The sequence below is a fragment of the Sorex fumeus genome, unplaced genomic scaffold (genome assembly GCF_029834395.1).
Source record: "Sorex fumeus unplaced genomic scaffold, SorFum_2.1 ptg000024l, whole genome shotgun sequence".
Taxonomy (NCBI): Eukaryota; Metazoa; Chordata; class Mammalia; order Eulipotyphla; family Soricidae; genus Sorex; species Sorex fumeus.
In genome coordinates, this window is record NW_026606081.1 from 56,782,305 (window position 1) to 56,797,591 (window position 15,287).

At 64.1% G+C, this 15,287-nt stretch overlaps 2 protein-coding genes across 2 annotated transcripts in view; one reads left to right on the forward strand and one right to left on the reverse strand.

Moving 5' to 3' along the window:
- NTRK3 (neurotrophic receptor tyrosine kinase 3) overlaps nucleotides 1–15,287 on the reverse strand; it is a 110,987-nt gene that overhangs the window by 20,169 nt on the left and 75,531 nt on the right.
- MRPS11 (mitochondrial ribosomal protein S11) overlaps nucleotides 8,514–15,287 on the forward strand; it is a 133,303-nt gene continuing 126,529 nt past the window's right edge. Inside the window, exon 1 of the mRNA XM_056113852.1 lies at nucleotides 8,514–8,518. The gene's annotated coding sequence lies outside the window, so the exon portion shown is untranslated. The remainder of the gene's footprint in view (nucleotides 8,519–15,287) is intronic.

Below are 15,287 nucleotides of genomic sequence, written 5' to 3' on the forward strand. Positions count from 1 at the left end.
CACAGACACACAGACTCACACACACACACACACCCTCACACACAGACACACTCATACCCACACACAGACACACACCCTCACACACAGACACACACACTCACGTCCTCACAGTCACATACCCTCGCAGCCACACAGCCACACACAGCCACACCCTCACACACAGATACAGCTACACCCTGTCACACACACTCACACCCTTACACACAGACACACACCCTCACACATAGTCACATACACTCACATACACACATTCACACCCTCACGCACCCTCACACCCTAACACACAGACAAATTCTCACAGTCTTACACAGATATAGTCACACATACCCTCACACACATACAGTCACACAGACACACACAGTCACAGACACAAACACACCCTCACACAGCCATGTATAGACACACAGTCACAAAGACACACACCTCCACACAAGTCACACACAGACACACACAGTCACACTCACAGTCACAGACGGACGCACTCCCATTCATGGGCAGGAACACGGACTCACACTCACACGGGCATTCACAGACATGCAAACATACACTCACACATACGTGCGCACACGCCCCTGCCATCCACCCTGAAGGGGCGGGGTCGTTACTCGTGGGGCTGTGGGGATGGACGGCCCAGGGGAAGAGGGGGAGGGTTGCTGGGGACCCTGCTGGGGCAGCTGCTTCTGCGGAGGAGGGTCCCACCCCGGGGGGCTCGGGGCGAGGGAGCGCGACAGCTCCGAGGCATGTGCGGAGCGTGGGCGGCCTGTGGGCTGGGGCTGCCAGCACTGCTCAGAGACAGGAGTCAATACCCCACGCTTAACTGCGCCTGAATGGGAGACACTCCGCCTGGAAGGGCTGGCCAGGAATCTCCACCTGCTGTCCACAGAGCCCCTGCTCCAGTCCCCCGAGCTGCGAGACACAGTCCCCCCAGGCTGCATCAGGACAGTGCAGAGCAGGGGGGCTTGATGACCCCTCCCATGGCACCGAAACTGAAGCCAGGCAGGGCACAGGGTCTGAGCAGACCGGGCCTAGAGGCCCATGGACGCCACTGCAGAATGCTAACTTACAGCCTCCCCCAGCTTTTTATGAAAGAAAAAAAAATCTACCTTCTTTTTCTGTGTTTTTTTTTTGGGGGGGGGGTCACATCTAGCAGTGCTCAAGGATCATCCCTAGATCTGTGCTGGGAAGTGACCAGGCGGTTTGGGGGTCCCTGTGGGGCACTTGGACTGAACAGGGTCTGTGGGATGCCAGGCGGTGCCTGGCTCCCTCTGACCCCAGATTGAGCTTTTATTTTTTTTTGGCATTTTGGGGTTACATCCAGTGATGCACAGGGGTTACTTCCGGCTTTGCACTCAGGAATTATTCCTGGCAGTGCTCAGGGGACCATATGGGATGCTGGGAATCGAACCCGGGTCGACCGCGTGCAAGGCAAACACACTACCCGCTGTACTGTCACTCCAGCCCCAAGTTTTAACAGAAGAAATAGCAAGTGCCCAGAACGCTCCTGAGGCTGCGGCACCTCCCAAAGGTCCAGCATCCCCAGGGGCAGCTTTGGCATTGGGGAGGGAGCAGATCAGGGGTCCCCAGCTCTGAGCGGCTGGGAGGAGCCCCCCCAACTCTCAGCCACAAGCCAACCCCCAGGGGCACCAAGCCCCCCACCTTGCCGGCTCATGGCTTTGCACTGAGCTCGCAGCCGCATCAAGCACGGCCAAGCCTCTGCGTGTCCGGCCGCTGGCCAGGGCCCCCGACGTAGCCGGGCCCTGCTGAAGAGTTGATGGATGAGGAAATAAATTCAAACTCTGTCCGGGGCCGCGGAGGGGGAGAGCCGGGGCAGCCAGCGCGGGAAGGGGGGCTGGGGGAGATGAGTGAGGGCAGGCGAGCTTCCAGGAGGCCCGCTGACCTTCCGCCGGCCACAACAGGAGCTGGCCCTGGGGGACCCGGAGCTCCAGGCCTCGGGCACCCTCACCATGCTCCTGCACCCGAAGCCCCTGAGGTGACAGGAAGCCCCAGGAAGCCCCATTGCGTGACCCCCCGCCCCGAGCCCCGGGCTGAACAGACAGGACGCCCCTCTTTCTGGAAGCGGGGGGGGGGGGGGCGGTGAGCAGAGCACGGTCTGTTCTCGGGTGCGTTCCAGCGCTCGCTTCCTACACAGCAAGTTCTCACGGGGAGGCCTAAGTTCACGGAGGTCCCTGCCCCCACCCTCTTGTGACCTCCCACCACAGCCTGGCTTTGCCAACGTGCCCCCTTCCCCTGCACAGTGCCCGGCCCCGCTGGGCCGAGGGGACCCCGCTCTGGCACTCACAGCCCTGACTGGGTGGGTCCAGAGCGGAGCCGATCCCCACGGAAGCATCTGGAAGGGGGGGAGCGAGGTGCTGAAAGAGGGGCTTGGACGGAGGCCCCCACACACCAGCCCTGCTCCCCACTTCCTGCTCCCCGTCCGGCCCCCGTTTCTCCAGTCCCGTCTGAGCGCCCCCCCCCCCTCTTCCGCATCTATCCTGGGCTCACCGGGGCAGCCCTGGAGCGGGGGTTCCTACCGCCCGCGCGGCCCGAGCTCCATCCGTGGCACCACTGAGCATGGCCGTGGGCGCGTCTGGGGAGCCCCCTGCCCCCAGAGCAGCACCAGCAAACAGGAGGGAAGCAGAGCCTCGGGCCCCTCATCGCTCTGCCTCAGGTGGGCGACCCCAGCCCCCAAGCTGCCATTTCCCACAGGCCGGAGCTCATCCAAGACCCCAGCGTGTCCTTCCCTGACCCTGCCCAGCAGTGTCCTCCTGACACAGGCGGGCGCTGTCGGGTAAACTGAGGCACCAGTCGACCTGTGCCTGTAGCCCTGTACCCCTGGCGGAGACGCTGAGGCAAAGACTCACTTGGAAGTGGAAGTGGAGTGTGTGGGGTCCCTTCTGCAGGCCAGCTGGGCACAGTCTAGCCTGAGCTGCTGCCCACCCTGGGCATGGTGCACTGAGGGAGAACCAGCACCCCCTCGACTGACCATGACCCTCGAGGTCATGGGTCACAGACCACTTCTCACTGGGCCCTCACCCCGCATGCACTCAGGCACCTGGGTTAGGTTTCCGTCTCCCCAGCTGCCCACCGCACCCCTCCCTCTACCATCCCTTTCAACTGGCCAACGAGCACTGGGCTGTGGTTTCAGGGCCCAGTGTGCCCCTGGGCCACCAGCCAGGGGGATGCCCTGCAGACCAACAAGTTCGCTCCACACGACCCCCACAAATGCCAGATGTCGGCCCAACCGGCGTCTACCCGGATTGTCTGCTGCCCCCAAACTCCCCAAAGACAGAGAGGGGGGACGTGGGACTCAGGGGATCCCGTCCCTCAGGGCTCCTCTGCAGCTCTGTCAAGTCCACTGAGTTCCGAGGATGTGTTCCAGGGCCCTGCTGAAGCCCCCCAGACATCCCCTCCAGAAAGGGCTGAGGGCTTTGGTCTGGGTACGACTCCTGAGCCTAGCACACGGAGAGCCGGGGAGGTGGGGAACGGCCTCGGGTTCTGACCCTGAGACTGAGTGGCCGGGCCCAGCTCAGGAAGGGGCGTGGACGCCCCCACAGCCCACAGGGACCCAACGCCTGGACACTCCCTGAGAAGCCCGGCCCAGAGGCGGCGGGAGGAGGGCTGACCGCCCGCCCACCTGCCTACTGGAACGAGTGTCTCCAGGGGCTCAGAAGCAGGACACCGGGCCATGCAGGCACCGAGCAGTGGCAGACCCTCACCCTGGGGCTGAGGGTTGGGGCCCCACTTCTGGCCTGGGGCGGGTCCTGCAAAGGCTGGGCCCGGATACAGAGTGAAGTTCCGATGCCGCAGACCTTGAGCTCTGACTTGCTCTGGCACGCTGCGGCTGGCGGCACCAACCCTGCCAGCATTCCCCGGCAGTGCCGGGGCCAGGAGGAGACGGGGAAGCTCTTCCTCCCTCCCGCCATGTCTCCGGGCCCCCTGCAGCCAACCAGGACAGGGTGCAGGCCCGCGGCGGCCTGGCATGGGGAGGCCGGAACGGGGGTCCTGGCAGAACCGCAGCCTCTTGGCAACTGCTTCCGGTCAGCGACGGATGGACGAGCAGCTGGTGGGGCTGCGGGAAGTGACACGGGCCTCGCGGCGCCTGGCCCACCCTCACTGGCGCTGCCTGGGCCTGGCAGTGCCCACCGTCGGGTCCTCCTGGTGCCATCTGCTCTGGTATCAACGGGACTGCATGGCCAGACCCAAAGCTGGAGACATGCCCCTCCCCCGGAGCAGAGAGGGGGCAGGGCTGGCCCAGGGCCCTTCTAGAAACAGCCTGAAGGAGTGTTGGGATTCCACCGTTATACAGCCATCAGGAGTGAAGGGAGGGGGGGTGAGAGAAGGAGGAGGGGAAAAGAGAGGGAAGGGGAGAGGGAGAGAGAGGAGGAGAGAGGAAGAGAGAGGGAGAGAGGGAGAGGGAGAGAGGAAGGAAGAGAGAGGAAGCGAGAGAAAGAGAGAGAGGGAGAGGGAGAAAGAGAGAGGGAGGGAGAGAGGAAGAGAGAAAGGTGAGAGGGAGAAGAAGAGAGAGAGAAAGAGAGAGGGAGAGAAGGAGAGAGAGGGGGAGATAGCGGGTGGGGAGAGGGGGAAGGAGAGAGGGAAAGGGAGAGAGGGGGAGAGGGAGGGGGGAGGGAGGGAGGTGAAGAGGGGAAGGGGAGGGAGCAAAGGCGACTTGGGGGCTCTGAGTGCTCCCGTCCCCAGCTCCAGCCCTTTCCCGCCAGCCCCCAGCTCCCCTTCCTGAAGACCCTCAGGTTCAGAGGGGTGCATGGGGTGTGGGAAGGGCCTTCTGTGACAGTGACCCAGGGGGTTGGCGTCCTCGGCTCCCCTCAGCATTCCTGCCAAGCAGTGTTCCCGTGCTTGGGCACACGATGGCGAGCTGGTCACTGGGGCGGCCTGGCGGGCAGGTGAGCCCCACACCCTGAGCTGGCCAACAGAGCCCACGGGAGGGTCCCGGGGTGGGGGCTCCATGTCGCAGGAAAGGTCAGCAGGTGCACAACCGTCTCAGAAAAACAATAAACAAACCAAGATCGCGGGGGGCCCGTGCGTGAGGCTCCCGGGAGCCTGGGTTCCCTTACTGAGCAGAGGAGAGGGTGGGCAGGTGTGGGCCCGGGGTGGGGGGGGGGGACTGTCTACGTGCACGTAAACAGCCTTGGGAATGGGGAACGGCACGTTATCGGGGGGAGAAAGTCTCCGGTTCCCTTTTCTGGGGTTCCCTCCCCATAGCCCACACGCGGGGCTCCTACGCTGGTCACGGCATGCATACCATGCTCCCCAGTAAGGTCACCATCCCTGGAAGGCCGTGCATCTCCAGGGCACGGGGGGCTGGGTGGCAGACACCGGGCAGTCCCCTGGGCACAGTGGGCCCAGCTGGTGACTGGGGACAGCAGATGATCTCAAACATAGCCGGGGTCCCAGGGGAGCAGGGGCGCACTCAGGGTCCTTCCTGGACGCACTAACTGGAACTCTCCCACTTCCTGACTGTCCACTCGGCTGCCTTGCCCGGACCTGAAACAGCACAGCCCCTGGACTACTGGATGTCCAAATGCCTGCCCAGCAGCTCTGACTCTGAAATGGGGGTCAGCACCCCATCCCAACCTTGGGACACCCAAGGGGCCAGCTATGAACTGAGCACCCCACAGGGAGGTCCGGTCACTCTCCCCTTTGTGCCTTCAGCAGTCCCTCGGGCAGGGAGGCTGTGGTCACTGTCCTCTCTGTCCCCCCTTGGTACCCAGAGGTGCTGCCCAGTGCCACAACCTGCGGGACAGGAATTCGCAGTGAGCCACTGAAATAGATCCCATCACCCCTCTCCTGCCCAGCCCCTCATTCCCCTCTGGGACCCTGCACCCCGAGTCGAGGTCCTGGCGGACCCTGGCCAGGCCCCGGGTATTCAAACACAGGTCCCCATCCCGACACTCACAAGATGCCACACAGGCGGCCATTTGGGGCCTTAATCAAGACACTCAAGCCGGACACGGGCTGGGGAGTACAGGAGGACACAGAGGGTTCAGCCCCCCACCAGGGTCCACTCTGAGATGCACAGAAGGTCCAGTCCCTGGCCAGCTCTGCCCCAGATGCACAGAGGGTCCAGCCCCCTGCCAGGTCAGCCCCGAGACGCTGGCCCAAGACGCAGAGGGTCCAGCCCCAGCCAGGGCCCGCCCCGAGCAGCCCACGCGAGGCCGGACACGGCCATGATAGAAGTGGCTGTCCAGGCCGTGATGGGTTCCAGGCAGCTCCCCGACACTGCCCAGGAGATCCCCCTCTCCAACACCAGCCCTGGCTCCCGGCACCCCGACCCTGACACCCCCACCCTGCAGGGCTGTGCAGGCCACAGTGACGGGCTGTGAGCCACACGTGCCCGCTGTCTCCACACCGCCCACCCCCCGCCCCTTTGCTCCCTGAACAGTCCTGGCTCCTTCACCTCAGGACCCTCAGGGGACCAACAAGCAAGGGGACACAGCGCGGGGATCCCCCTTCATGGGGCTCACACCCCCAGCTGGACCAATCAGGGGCACGGAAGGGCGCTGGTTCGGGCCTGGGTGAGGGGCAGTGGCCACGCTGGACTCTCGGCGGTTCTGAGGCCTCTGTCTCCCCTGGCCAGGGGCCCGTGCTTCGTGCCCTTATGTGAAATGAGGCTCGGCGGTTCCTCGACTCGGTTGCATTTGGGGGGAGGGTTGGTTTGGGGGCACCAGGATCAGAGGCTACTGCCGGCACAGGTCTCTGCAGTCCCGATGAGACTCACGCTCAGCGTGTCCCACCCTGTCCCCAGGCGCGGCTTCATGATATCTCCCCAGGCACCCTGAAGTCAGCGGAGCCTGTTCCCGGGCACCATGCCCTCCCTCTGGGAGCAGGCGGGGCAGGGCTGGGCAGGGCACAGGGCTGGTTCCATCTGAGGTCAGGATTTTTTGTGCACGTGACTTCCCCGTGTCCAGGGGTCCACCTGCAGGCAGGGACACAGCTAGTCCCTACCACCCTCACCCCCACCCTCCGTGAGGCTGAATGCGGAGGGAGGTCCAGCCACTTGGCCTCTTACAGCACAGCACCCGTGAGCAGCAGGAATGACGCACTCCTGGGGTGGGGGTGGGGGGCTGAGTCTCTCGACCTACCCCCGGAAACATGCACCAAGGCCGGATGCAGACCCCCAGCCACAGACTCCCCACCCTCGGACCTTCTCGCTCCCGCCACCTCCTGGCTGTGCGCACCCCTCCCCCAGGCTCCAGACGTGCACACAGGCCCCGCTCTGAGCTCCTGCCCCCTCCTCGCACCCTCCCCAGGCAGACCGACCCAGGCTCCACGCCCAGGACGGCGAAGCACCTGCCTGTCTCCCTGTCGTGACCCCCGAACGGGACAGGCAGGAGGCAGCACCGCTGGCACCCCACGCCTGCCCGGCTGCCCTGGAGACAAGCTTCTGCTAGCGGGACCCAGCAGAGTGGACTCGGGGAGAGGACAGTGCCTCCCGCTCAGCTCCAGACCCCCGGGCCCACGTCCACCCTGACTCCAGGCCTCCTGCCTGCGGGATCCCTCCCCCCTAAGTCACACAGTGGCCACCAGAAGTGAGTTCGCCCCCTGCCACGCCCAGGAATGGCTGTGCTGCCCCATCCAGCCCTCTCGGTCACATGGCCCCTGAGGCCGGCTAGAGACCTGCTCCCCAAACAGTCTGTGTGACGGGGTGACCCTCACTGAGTGCCTGCACCTTCAACTTCCCGGCATCAAACCACACGGTGGCCAGCCGGCTAGGGCACGGAGAGAAAGACCCCGGCCCTTCCCCCAAGCTCCGCCGAGTCCCCGAGCGCTGAGTCCCCGAGCAGCAGCATGGCCCAGGGTGGGCCCAGCGTGGTCCCGGCAACCCCCGGGGGCCTGGGAGGGAGGTGCCAGCGCCGGGCTGAATGGGGCGGGGGCGCCGGGGAAGAGCTGCCCGGTGCAGAGCTGCCAAAGAAGAGGTCTCGCGCAGCCGTTTCATTAGAAAATAAAGTGTTTATTAAGAAACTATACACGGGCTCGCCTGTCTGAGAGACGCGGGGCCTCCCCCGGCGGGCTCGGGGGTGCAGCAGGGCGGAGGTGGCAGAGCGGTCGGGGCATGAGGTAACGAGTCACAATCATCAGAAAGAGCATCTCAGGCTCGCCTTCACGCCACACGCGGGCGGGGGCAGGGGGCGGGGTGCCCTCACGGCCCGGGAGGAAGCACTGGGCCGGGTGGGAACTCCATGGGGCGGGGTGGGAGGGATGCCCTTGGATCCCCCCAACATCAAGAAACCCCCACTCATGGGAAAAATGAAAGTAACCCAGGAAACCAGCGGACGGCAGAGAAACTCTGGTCTACACTTGGCCCCTGACCCTCGGCAGGTTGAAACCTCCACCCCTCTGGTGCGTGATCCTCCCAACACACGGGAGCCCCCCGGGGCCCCCAGTTCACACAGTCTCCCCTCAGGGGAGTGGCAGCCTTGGGCAGGCTGACTTCCGGCCAGGTGGGCTCGGCACCTCCCCTTCCCCAGGGGGCTCGGGGGATTGGGGCAGAGGGTCGGGGTCAGGGCAAGCCAAGGGCCTCGGGCGGGAGGACAGACCCTGGACCAAAGGCTGCTCCTCTCCCCCGCGTGGCACCGTGACCTGGACACGTCCGGTCCAAGGACCCCACAGTTCTCTGAGTCGGGAGTCACAACAGGGGTGGGGGTAAAAGCAGTCTGGGGGTCCCTGGGACAGAGGGAGGGGCTACAGCTTGATTCCCTCGGGTCCAGGAGGACTCACAGGCCAGGACCCGAGCCCTGACGCAGGGGCAGGTGTGGGGGTGGCGGGGTTTGGGGTGAGGGGTGCTCCTCTCCCCAGGAATGTTCTAGAGGAAGGAGGGGAAATGGGAAAATGTGTCCAACAATGAAAAGGAAACAAAATCCGCAAAGCAAACCAAGGAACAAACAAACATGGGTGTGTGCGTGTGCGTGTGCGTGTGCGTGTGCGTGTGCGTGTGCGTGTGCGTGTGCGTGTGCGTGTGTGTGTGTGTGTCGGGGGCATGGGGGGGGTCTCCACCAACACAAAGACAGAGGTCGGGAGATGACAGCTTCTCCCTTCACCCTCGGGGAACTAGTCCTGTGCTGTCTCCACCTCTGCTCGCTCGGGTGCTGGAGGACGGACCGACGGATGAGGCAACTCAGGGCCTGGCCGGGGGTCCCGGGGAGCCTCGGAGCCCGCCTCCCACCCCACTGGCACATGTCCGGCTTTTCTCCGGCTGCCCCCGTGGCCGTGGGGGCGTCCGGCCTTCTAAGCCTCTTCCCCGGGGGGGTCACAGTGACATGTGGACAGCACCGGCCTGCGTGGGGGGCGGGGGGCTCGGCAGGGGGCTGGGGTGCTGGAGGCTCACGCGGTCTCTGCCGACACCCCGATGCAACGAGAGCTGAGTGCCGGGCTAGGCCCCCTCAGAGGGGCCCAGACAGGGGACACCACAGTGGGCGGGGCGGGGTCTGGGGGGTGTGCGTGTGCGTGTGTGCGCGCGTGCGCGTGTAAGGAGCCTTTAAAAGCCGTGCAGTCCTTTGCTGAAATAAACATTGACATCCTCAACATAGAGGCCACGGGGAAGAGGCTTGGAATGTCCCGGAAGGCTTATTGGGTTCAACATAATCTCTCTGAAACCTATAAAAAACAGAAACAACAAAAAAACAGGAGAACAGAAAAAAAACAAAATAAAGTAAAAACCAAAACCCTCAGGGGAACCAGAGCAAGGGGTGGGGAGGGGCCTGCAGAGGGGTGAGGATCGCAGGGCGTCCAACAGGTCTGCGGGTAGGGGCAACTTCCAAGGCAGCGCGAGCTTGTGCCAGCAGCGCTGGGGTCACTGTGGGTGCCACCAAACCCGGGAAGGAAAGCCGGGGGCACCCGGGGTGGGAGCGAGGTACAACCCAAGGCCCCCCCATCCGAGGGGCTACGAGCCCCCATTCTCAGGCGCCCAGCAGGGGCTCAGTCCTGGGACTGTGCAGCCTACCCGCCCTGGGTGACCACCGAGGCCCTTCCCCGACAGAGGACCGAGCCCAGGACCCCGTGACCTGTCCGAAGCAGGGAGTTGCCACACAGAGGCTGATGGTGCTGAGGGGGACCTATCTGGGGTGTTTCTGTGCACGTGTGCATTACATGTGTGTAAGTGCACGTATGTATGCATGCATGTGTGCGTGCATGTGTGTATTGTGTGTATGTACATGTGCGCACGTGCACATGTGCATATGTGTGCATGTGTGCGTGTGTGCGTGTGTGCGTGTGTGCGTGTGCATGTGTGCATGTGTATGTCCATGTGCATGTGTGTGCGTGTGCGTGTGTGTGCATGTGTGCATGTTTATGTCTGTGCATGTGTGTGCGTGTATGCATGTGTATGTGTGCATGTATATGCATGTGTATGCATGTGTATGCATGTGTGTGCATGTGCATGTGTGCATATATGTGTTCATGTGTGTGTTCATGTGTGTCCATGTGTGTGCGTGTGTGTGCGTGTGTGTGCATGTTCATGTGTGCATGTGTGTCCATGTGCATGTGTGCATGTGTGTGCATGTTCATGTGTGCATGTGTGTCCATGTGCATGTGTGTGCGTGTGTGCATGTGCATGTGTGCGGGTGTGTGTGCATGTGTGTGCGTGTGTGCATTTGTGTGCGTGTGTGCATGTGTATGCATGTACGTGTGCATGTGTGCGTGTGTGTGCATGTGTGTGCGTGTGTGCGTGTGCGTGTGCATGTGTGCGTGTGTGTCCATGTACGTGTGTGTATGTACATGTGCATGTGTGTGTCAAGGGGACAGGGCAGGAGGGGCACCGGGCCTGGGGGTACGCCAAGGGCAGCCTGACCACATCAAGGCTTTCTGTCCTCAAAGCAGAGTCCGCGAGGGGTAAGGAGGGTCAGGGGGAGACCCCCCAACCCACAGCATCCTGGGGAAACCGAGGCTGGGTCTCAGCGCCCCATCCTTCACACCACTCTGTTCTGGCCCGCCCCCCCACCAGCAGAGTCCTGGCCTGTCCGGGCTGTGGCGGGAGAAGCACACGGACCCGAGGCCCCCGCCCCCCAGACGCCCTGGCAGAGCGGGGGACACTCACCGTGCACCCGTGGGTAAGACACTTCCCCGCTCTGCACCTCGGGCTGCTCCCACAGATAGTGGCCCGGCGGCACGAGGGGCTCTCTAGCATCCTTCACGCTCGACAGCCCTTGAGGGTCTAGATTTGGGAAGGCCCCTGGCGGGAGAGGCAGATACGGCGTTAGTGGTACAGGGGCCAGGCTCCCGGCCTTGTAGGCACCACGACCTGAGCAGGGGGCAGGGGTGTGTGAGGATGTTCGGGACTCAGGGGGAGGGGGAGGACTTGGGGAGGAGGGAGCTGGGGGGAGGGGAGTTGGGGTAGGAGACTCAGGGGCAGGGAGTGGGGGGAGGGGAATCTGGGGAGGGGACACAGGGTGGGGAAGGAGACTCGGGGAGGGGACTCAGGAGGGGACTCCAGGGGAGGAGACTCCGGGGGAGGGGACTCTGGGAGAGGGGACACAGGGGGAGGGGACTCGGAGGGGAGTGGGGGAGGGGACTCAGGTCAGTGCAGACTCTGGCAAAAGGGGTCATGTCAGTGCCTGCCCCACTGCCCGCGTCCACAACCCTCCCGCTGTGCCTGTTTGAGCCCCTCTCGAGGCACGACTCAGGGTGGGGGAACTGCAGAAGTGGGTGCATCAGCCTTCTCTGGACCTTGCCCATGAAGCTGAGACAAAGCCTCCGACCACCAAGAGGGAAGGACGGGGCGCAGGTGGGGGGGCCCTTCCCGCCTTCCTCCCTTCCAGCAGGCGGAACCAGAAGTCAGGGGCTCCAAGCCCCAGAGCCCACCAGTGTTCCCGCCAGAGCTGCGGGGGCTGCGGCTGCCTGTTCTAGGGGCCCGGAAGGATCCGAGTCGGAGCCGTGGAAGGGGTTGGGGGGCGCCTGCCTCCAGCTCAGCCGGGGTCCCCCAAAGCTGCCTCGGCGAACTTGAGCCTTTTCCCATCCGAGCCTGGATCTTGTTTTCTCTGGAACTCTCTCCCTGGTGGAGGCTTCCAAGTTTCTCCAGGCTGAGCCTCCGACGAGGGGGCCTCGCGCCAGCCTCACACGCCCCCGCCTGAGCCCCAAACCACCCGGAGCAGGAAGGCCCTTAAGGCTCCTGCTGGGGGGTGGGGGGACCCAACCATGGCGGGCCCCGGGGAAGGGACGGACAGGCAGGGGCATGGGCAAAGGCCAGCCAGCACCCTGGAAGCAGGCCTGGCCCCAGGGCCTAGGGACCCCCCTTCCTCCCTCCATCTGCAGCAGCTACACCCCCCACCCCCAGGTCCTGGTCGGCCCCCGGTAATTCAGAACAGAGCCGCCTCCGCGGGGACCCGGGTCTGAGTTCCTGAAGAGTGAGCCAGGGGCTCCGGATCGTTTGGGGGGCGGCCGGGAAGTAACGGGAGAGGCCTGGCGAGAAAAGGCAGGTCAGACGCCCAGAAGATTCTGGGGGCTCGAGCAAGGACTCGCAGTGCATGGCCCACCCAGCAGGTGCCCGGAACCCCCAGTCCCCACCTGACCACACCCCCATGCACCCACACCTCCTCTTCTTGGGGGTGCCTGGATGCTGACCAGGAGAAAAAGTGCTGTCCACTCAGAGGCTACAGATCCAGGAACCCTCTCACAGAGGCCACGAGGCTTGACGTGGGGGTCTCGGCCCGGGGACCTGGAACTCAGGCCTGGGGGCCACCCAGTGAGCACCCCCTTACCCATTCCCCCTGGGAAATTCTCTGCACGGTGCCTGGGCAGGCAGGGGCCAGGACCGGGGCCACCCCAGGTGTGCCCATCAAGGCCACCGCGAGGGAGATCCGAGGGAACCACCATCCCCTCGTGCATGACGACAGGGCACTGGCTAGGGGGGCGGTGGGAGAAGCAGCCAACGGGGCGGGGGGCACCGCATCCCTGCTGGGGGTGGAGGCAGGAGCTGGTGAGCAGGGGGACCCTCCCCTGTCCCCCTCTGGCACCACACTCCCACACATTCACACCCCGGGAAGCAGGGCTCAGGGCATGGAGGGAAACGCAGACCCTGACAGAGCCCCACTGGGCATGGGAGGGACGGGGAGCACCCAGCCTCGCGTGCTCCCTGTATGCTCCTCCCGGACAGGGTCCCCAGTGCAGGGTACTCCAAGGCCCCTCAACCTGCTCTTTCTTATCCCAACTTTGGGGTGTAGGAGGCGGGGCCTGCTGGCCTTACTGGCTCACTCGGCACGTCCGTCCCTGCCTCCGCCCTTCTCCCCTCGGGATCCGGGATCAGACTCACGCCAGAAGCTCCAGGGCTACAACGTCCTCACACTGGTCAGTGGGGAGGGCACAGACAGTCCAGAGAGGCACCAGGGCCAGGGGACAGCGGGCTGGGTGCTGGCCTTGCACACGGGTGACCCAGGTTCCATCCCCGGCATCCCAGGGGGACCCCCAGCCCTCCAGGAGGGATCCCTGAGCACAGAGTCAGGAGTCAGCCCTGAGCATCTCTGGGTATGGCTCAAAAACAAACAGAAAGTCACGCAGACTCCCCCGTGATTTCCTCTGGGGGGCGCCCAAAGGTTCTCAGGGACCATTCACGGCAACCCTCGGCCAAGCAAGGCTGAGGTTCGGCGCCAGGGTCTGAGAATAAGAGGCCGGAACCCTCCCTACCCAAGCCTCCAGGCCTGCACCTGGTGATGCTCAGGACCGGCTGTGGCACGGGGACGACAGACGCGCCAGCACCCAGCACAGGAAGAGTGAGCACTGTCCACGAGTCAGCGCAAGATCCGGGCTGTGCGACTTCTCAATCGGGTCATTTAAGAAATCCAGACAAATGGTCACGCCCAGTGACCACCATCTCTATGTTGCATGGGTACATGTGTGCGTGAAAGTGCGTGTGCATGTGTGTGCGTGTATGTGCGTGCATGTGTGTGCCACGTAAGTGTGTGTGTATGTGTATGCTTGTGTGTGCATGTGCACATGTAAGTGGCATGTGTATGCGTGTATGTGTGTGCATGCATATGGGCTGCCTGCCACATGGCTGCTACACCAGAGTTCCTGCTGCATGCAGCTGTGCTGCAGTGTGGGGCCATGTGTGTTTGTATGTGTGTGTGTGTGTGTGTGCGTGCATGCACGCGGGGGGGGGTCAAGACTTAATGCTTCCCTGGACCCCAGCATTCTTTCTCCCACCGCAGCACGCCTGGAATCCCCCCGTGGCCCGTGGCCAACTCGGAAGAGTGAGAAGGTCGTGGCTGACTGTCATGGCCACGGGCCAGAGCAGCGGGCCAGGTGGCCAAGGGCACCTTGGCGGAAAGGCTGAGCTGTGGGCGGCAGCAGTGCCAGCCTCCACCACACCCCCGCGCGAGTCTCCATGCCCCGCACCAGCCCCCACGCCCCGCACCAGCCTCCAGCCTGCTGCAGACAGCCCCTCTCACGCCCCAACACATCTGCTTCTCGGCCACGGAAGCGAGAGTGCACGGCCAGCCACCCCTTTCCAGTCCTCTATTAGGCTCCGCAGAAGAACAGATGAGAGGCTTGGACCCATCTTCCCCAGACCCTGGCCCTGACAAGAGCGGGGGACCCTTCCACACTGAGACCCCCAACATCAAACAGACCCACCTGGCCCCACCTCGCCCGCACCAGGGAGAGCGGGGAGGGACATCTGGGCATGGAGTGGCCTCCCGTGCAGGGATGCTGTGAGAAGCCCAGGTATGAGAGAGGCCTGGGGCATGGGGGGACGTGCCCCGAGGCGTGTGTGTGAGCAGGCTGTTTCTGGGGCCACAGCATCCCGCACTCTGCACTTCTGCAGGTGGGAGAAGCCCCTGCCAGGCCCAGGGAGGGGGCGGTTGTTCCTCCTGTGTGCGGGGGCCCGGCCCCCAGGACGTGCCCCCTTGCCACCTCCCGCACCCCCACTTCTGTGGGTCTGCACTGTGGTAGGATGGGGAGGGCCCCCGGACTGCGCCCGGGGTTTGAAGGGCGGCCACCCTCTCTTCCCAAGTGGCCACACCCACTGGTCCCAGGTCCCTCCCACCCTGCCCTGGGCTCGGGTGTAGGCCAAGCAGCTGACATCTTCCTCCACCAGCGTCGCTGCCCCCACTTGGTGGTGGCCTTCCCCCTTCCTGGTGCTCGAAGCAGAGCCGCGCCCACATTCCTGTTTTGGGGGCCACACCCCGCACTGCTCAGGAACTGCCTGTGAACAATCCCTCGGCCATCCGCTGCCCCTCGGGCCGGACCTCCTGGCCACGGCAAGGTTAAGAGGTTCTCCTCTTCCTGGGGCTGCCTCTGGGGGCTCCGGGCAGGACAGTCCGACCTGGTCCTCACAGGAGATC